The following is a 6,584-nucleotide window of genomic DNA, read 5'->3' as shown; positions in this document are numbered from 1 at the left end:
AAATTTTAATCCCTTTTATTTTCATCAATTCTTCATCACTGATCTTCTATAGATGCCAATCGTAGTTCTTACTATGGCCTACTTTGTAATGCAATCATAAGTTGCATTTTTCTGATACAAACACATTTTATTTGCATATTAAACAGAAAGGAATATTCACCACTTCCACAAAGAAATACACCCTCACACTTTTCATGAAACATGCAACCTTGTCCATTTATCTTCCATTTCCTAATTTTTGATAGAGACTTAGGTACAAAAACTATTTCATGTTCCTCCTTATACGACTATGAGAAAACAACAAGACAGGTTTGATGCTAAAACACCACTGATATTTGTCAGCGTTGTAGTTGTAGTGGAGGTGAATCGGGAGCAGTGGGAACTGTGGGGCTGGAGAACAGGGACCCTATTTTAAGGGGGTAGCCATGGCCAGATTCCATCAGCAACCACCAGTTTGCAGTCTGTGTGAGAAGGAAAATCTTGCCTACTATTTAGAAGGACAGAAAAGTCCAAGGGAGGCATGAGTTTGTGTGCACACAGGCATCAAAGATTTGTAGGGCAGAGGGAACTAGGAGGTTTGGACTTCATCTTGGAATTTTGGGCCTAGAGACCTCCCAGACCAGGGTCTCCGATGCAGCTTTGAGCAGCCAAAAGCAGAGGCAGTGACCCCACGTGACAGATCTTTAGTGGCCCAGATCCCATACAGCCAATGCCTCAGCAGCCACTGAGGAGGGGAAGGATGAAAACCAAATGTTCCAGGGAAACCCACTCTTCTCTCATTGCTTAGGACTGGAGACAACCGTAAAATGCACATGCACACACATACATGCAGGCCTGCACATCTGTACACACGTGAAGAGCTCCCATTCCTACCGCCTCCCACCATGCACACGGCCCCTTTGTCACTCAGAGGTGACTGGCTGGCACTCTGCAGATTGGAACTAGCCCATCTGAGAATTCAGTTTGGACCCCGTAGTAGTGAATAAAACTGGAATTATTTCCAACAATTAAAAAAATCCAAAGATTTCCCATAAAATAATGGATTTCTGACTTCTCTCACAAGAAAAAAGAAAAAAACCAACCCAAAATATCTGGTAACATTGGGCCCACATTCCAGCATGGCAACTTAGAGCTCAGAGGTGGCTGCCCCCTCCATACCAGCTGTGCTCTCAGACTGCCACAGGCCCCACCACTCCCTATTATCTTACACCAGCCTGCCATGTTATGGTAGGCCTGTGGGCAGACCTTGGAGCAAAGGGGAACAGGAAGAGAAGATGGGGGCAGAGGCTGGAAGCAGAAGAGTAATAGAAGAGAGGAAAAGAAGAAGAGTAAGGTAGGATGGATGCTTCAGTATTACAGGAGGGTAGCAAGTGACTTAAGAAGACTTCCTCTGTCTGCCAACTGTCATCATGACTGATGAAATCATGAACACCATTTATTGGATAGCAGGGCTATACGTATTTTCTGGTGGTTACATATATTATTTTAATTCTTTTTTTTTTATCATCAGAATAATACTTTAACAATCTGAAAATCTGTTCTTTTGGTTTTAAGTCTTGCAAAATGAGTGGTAAATCAAAGATCTGTTCACTATTCTCTGAGTATGTGTGGTTATATGCCGGTGGGTGGACAAATGTCTATGTCTACAGATGCTTTTGCTTTTTATAGTCATTTTAGCCCCACTTCATTAGTATATAAAGCCTTATTATTCTAACAATGCTAAAACCTGAATTAAATATTCCGAGTCTAACAGTCTCTTTTCCCAAGACTGCCTCCCTCCCTCCCCTAAGTCTGCTCCTCAGCCTCCATTAATGCCAGGTCTTTAGAGACCGCCAGCATTCATAGTTTGAGAAACCAGAAATGAATGCTGGATCTTAAGTCCCTCTGACTTATATCCTCTAGCTGAGGAGCTTTTCTGGGGAGGTGTGTGTGGGGAGGTCTTGGCAGTTCCTCTTCAGAGTTGTGCATTTTGAATGGTAGACACCTCTTCTTGAGGCTCGGGTGCTATGATGCTGGTCTCTTCTGGAACCGCAGAGACATGAAGCTGAAGACCTTGGTTCTGACAGATCATCAAGGTTGGGGCAATACAAAGTTCTTCTGGGTTCAGATTATCGGTGTTTTCCTTTTCTCTGGCCTCAGGAGTTCTTGCTGGCTTCTCTGGTGGCTGTGGATCAGAAAAGGCCTCTAAGGAGGCCCTAGGACTTGGAGTCTCAGCCCCCAAGGAGGCCCTAGGGCTGGTGGGTGAACTTCGTTCAGAGGCTGGAGGGCTGGAGGGCATGTTCCCTAAGGAGGACCTGGGGCTGGGAGTGGCTCTGGGTGGAGGAGGCCTATCAGGCGGTGCATAGAGGCTCTCTTTGGCTGTTCAGATCCTTTACTTGAGATGTGGGTTCGGAGGACTACTTCTGGGAAAGATGAAGCCTGCTCTGAAGGGGTCAGAGCTCTGCCTGGTGATGGAGCTGGGGAGCAAGGGAGAACTTCCTCCTGGGACTCTCCACCCTCAACGGTGGGTGAGGGCTGGGCCTGGGAGGGGCCATTGAAGGCTAGCAGAGGCTCTTCCCCCTCAGAGGAGCTTGCTTCAGCCTCCTCCTCTATTTCCTTGTCTTTTAAGGGCTCTTTTTTAATCTCGGAGTCGTCTTCTCCCTGGGCTGGATCAGATGCCAGCTCTTCCTCACTTGCTGAGGTGGAGGGACCACCTCCACCAGAGGGACTGGTGGGTGAGGTAAGAGGGCTGGAGACTGTAGATGTTCGAACTGGGGGAGAGATGACTAGAGAGCGTCTGTTGCTGCTTGAGAGTCCCTTCACCACAAAGACTTGGTCGGAATGTCGCTTCTCCAGTTTGCTCATCACCTCGTACAGATCGTGGTTCAGCTTGCTCATTCCCCTGTAGAAGACGTCTCTCAAGTTGGAAATGTTTTGGAAGATGGTCACATAACAGCCAATACGACTATTATAAAGAACAGGCAGCTCCTCTAGTAGTTCCTGGTTCAGATCTTCAAATACAACCTGGGCTTTGTTGAACTCTTCCTCTGCCTTGGCAGTCTTGGCCTCGTCTTTCTTCTTGGCATTTGTACCGCCTCCAGGTGGTGTCAGGCACTGTCATAGTCTACGAGTTTCCAGCCCCGTTTGGCAATTCTTTCCTTAATCTCGCTGAATTGGGCTACACAGTTTTCCATGATCCTCAAAGCCTGGTCAGCTGGTTTCTCTTCATAGTCTTCCCAAAGGAGATCATTATTCGCTACGATGGCCTTCAGCTCCTCATGACCATCCCACTTGCTGCTGTAGATCTCCTGCAGCGTTTCTGACACTCTCTTTGAACTTTCATGCATCACTTTGACTGCACTGAGGAAGTTCTTCGGTCCTTGTATAGCTTGTGGCCTTCCGCCTGTTGTTGGTAGAAGTTATTGGCATTTTGTTCAAACCGTTCATCTTTGGTTTCCACAGTTTTCCCCAACTTCTGCAGTACCTTCTCCTGGGCCCTGCTGAACTTCTGCACCTGCCTGGCGAAGAGGCCGGCGGCGCCGCTCGCCCTGCCCTCAGCCATCCTGCCGGCTCCCCAGGGGCAGCAGGCCCTGCCCCGGAGCCCTGTGGTTTTCTCGGGGCCCCTGAGAAGGAAGCGCGATTCCCGGCATGCCTCGCATCCGGGTGGGCTGGCCTCGCAACGCACGCCCCGCCGCCGCCTCGCGACGCACACCCGGCCCCGCCGCCGCCTGGGGCTCACCGTGGGCTGCCCGAGGCTGCCCGAGGCCCAGGGCGCCCGGCCCTCACGGAGACCCTTGCGAGGCCCACTCGAGGCCCAGCAGGTGGCGCCCCTGGGCCCTCCCCGAGGCCCATCGCTGTCCGGCTATTATTTTAATTCTTGAAACACTCCTGCCAGGTGAGTTTTATTATCTCCATTTTATAAATGAGGAAACAGACTCAGGAGATAAGTACCTTGAGCCCAGACTTTTAACCCAGACCTGTCTGACTTTCAAGCCTTCCCACCACCTTTTTTTTTTTTTTAAACAGTAAGCTTTATTTTTTTTAAGTATTTTTAAAATTTTATTTATTTATTTTTGGCTGCGTTGGGTTTTCGTTGCTGCGCACGGGCTTTCTTTAGTTGTGGCGAGCAGGGGCTACTCTTCGTTGCGGTGTGCGGGCTTCTCATTGTGGTGGCTTCTGTTGTTGCAGAGCACGGGCTCTAGGCGTGCGGGCTTCAGTAACTGTGGCACACGGGCTTAGTTGCTCCGCAGCATGTGGGATCTTCCCGGACCAGGGTTTGAACCTGTGTCCCCTGCATTGGCAGGCGGATTCTTAACCACTGCGCCACCAGGGAAGCCCCACACAATGGAATATTATTCAGCCTTGAAAAGAAATCCTGTCCCATGGTACAACATGGATGAAACGAGTACATTATGTTAAGTGAAATAAGCCAGTCACAAAGAAATAATAATTACTGTGTGATTCCACTTGTATGAGGTGTCTAGAGTAGTCACATTCATCTAAGTAGAAAGTGGGTGGCTGCCAGGAGCTGGGGAGAGGGGATGGGGAGTTTCAATTTTGCAAAAGGAAAAAGTTCTGGAGGTCTGTTTCACAACGTTGTGAATATGTTAACACAACACTTCTGAGCTGTGCACTTAGAAGTGGTTAAGATGGTAAACTTTGGTATGTTTTTTACAATAAAAAAGAAAGAAATTAACATTACAGGGGCCAGGGAAGTCCCTGATGTGGCCCAACTGGGCAGTCTCTTCCCCTCCCTCCCAAGGTCGCTGACCTTGGGATGACCTTCCTCCCAAGGTCATCACTACCATGTTACTACAAATCACACACGTATCCATAAACAAAACACAGCATTTTGTGTGTTTTTAAAACAGTCTCACACCACATATAATATTCTGCTGCTTGCTTTTCCACTCAACTTTAAGATCTACTCCATTCAGTTTACTTGCTGTCAAGTATTCCATCCTATGAATATGTCTCAATTTATTTATTCATTCTCATGCTGATGGGCATTTGAATTGTTTCCAATTTTTAAAATATTAATAATCCTGCCGAAAGTGTTTTTGTACAGGTCTCCATATGGAAGCATAAAGGATTTTTTGTGTAACCCATTGCACTAAAGAAACATCATTGCTTGACTGTGCTGAGTCAATGTAACAATTAGTTTTCCTGGGAGGAACTTATCCTGGACACAAAACAAATCAACTTGTCATTGTATTTCTCAATGTCAATGACCAAAGTCTTGAAGGAAATGGAAAATGTGACCTAAACACGTTTTGTTGGGGCTCTGGGATCCCTTACAGCAAGAATCTGCTCTAGGAGCAAACCCGCACGCGTTACCTCCGCCTTCTGCTCTCTGTAGGTCTGGCCGTTGCCCAGTTCCTCCCAAGACCCTCTTGCTGTCTGGGAGGTTTGGAGTTTCTGAGGCCATGGCATCCAGCCACAGGCTGGCACTATTCAAGGACAAAAGCTGCGCTTTTCCCAAGGATCCCCTTGCAGATTGCATCGGAGGCTTCCAAGTCTGCATTTTCTAGTGAAGAAGGCCGTGCTCAAGGCTACCGATGCCTTTAAGAACAAATCCTGCGTGGACAGGACTCTTCAGCCAGTGCATAGAAGGGGGTGCCACTCAATGCCGGGACCTCCACAAGGCCTTGGTCGTCTATTACTGAAGGAGAAAAGCAAGCTGTAAAACGGACTGTGGACTGTGAGTTCACCTCTGGCTTTGTTTTTTGTTTTTGTTTTTGTTTGAAGTACATTATGAAAAGATAGACATAGAAAGCATGTGATAGACCATATCCACACCCCGGAGGAATAGATTAAGAGTGTGAGGGTGGTGGGGAGAAGGTGGGGATCTTTTGCTTTGGGCTTCTGTGTACCTTCTCTTGAATAAGCACCTGTCACTGTTACGTAGGAAGGAACATCTACCCGATGCAGGCTGCAGTCCTGGCGCTCCTGTGGAACTCAAAGGAGCAGAGTTAATCTTTAAAACATTTTGTTATAAATAATTAACAAAGATTATTGTACTTCAAAAAATACATCATATCTTTAACATTTATCGGCCAACAAGCACTTGTTGAGCAAGAGTTAAAATGAGAAGTTCTTTTTTTAGAATAAAATGTGATGTGTCTAAACCAGCCAGCTAATTAGGGAAGGATTCCAGGTGTTCCTCCCTATAAGATAACAATTGAAGAGACTGGTGATCCATCTGTCAGACTGGCAGTTAAGATATTCAGCCTCATTGCAGAAATAGACAGCCTAGATTCATCCACATCAGCTTACTGAGACAGAGAGGAGGGACAGGAAATTTGGGGCAAAAAAACAGCTGACAGTTGCGTGAGATGGGAAAAAAAGCGAGAAGAGTGTCATGACTGTAGCCCACGTGCTCAGCATGGCCCTTGATGTCCTCCCCAGGGCAGCCTTTTCCCCAGGCTCCTTCTCTGCTCTGCACCGCTGCTCCCCCCTCCCCTGCCTCCTATGAGTCCTGCCCCCTCCCTGGTCTCCCTGCCTCCTCTAATCCACCACCCCATCCTGTTGCCAATCACCTTACTCCAGGCAGCTTTGCCTAGATCTCTTCTCCCACAGACAAGAAGCCCCAGCATGGCCACAAA

At 47.6% G+C, this 6,584-nt stretch overlaps 1 pseudogene; it reads right to left on the bottom strand.

The window, feature by feature from the left end:
- Positions 1 to 1,954: 1,954 nt before the first annotated feature.
- LOC137753311 (bridging integrator 2 pseudogene) lies at positions 1,955 to 3,541 on the bottom strand (annotated as a pseudogene).
- Positions 3,542 to 6,584: the final 3,043 nt, after the last annotated feature.

Source organism: Eschrichtius robustus, chromosome 19, assembly GCF_028021215.1.
Source record: "Eschrichtius robustus isolate mEscRob2 chromosome 19, mEscRob2.pri, whole genome shotgun sequence".
Classification (NCBI taxonomy): Eukaryota; Metazoa; Chordata; class Mammalia; order Artiodactyla; family Eschrichtiidae; genus Eschrichtius; species Eschrichtius robustus.
This window is presented reverse-complemented; position numbering and strand designations above follow the sequence as displayed.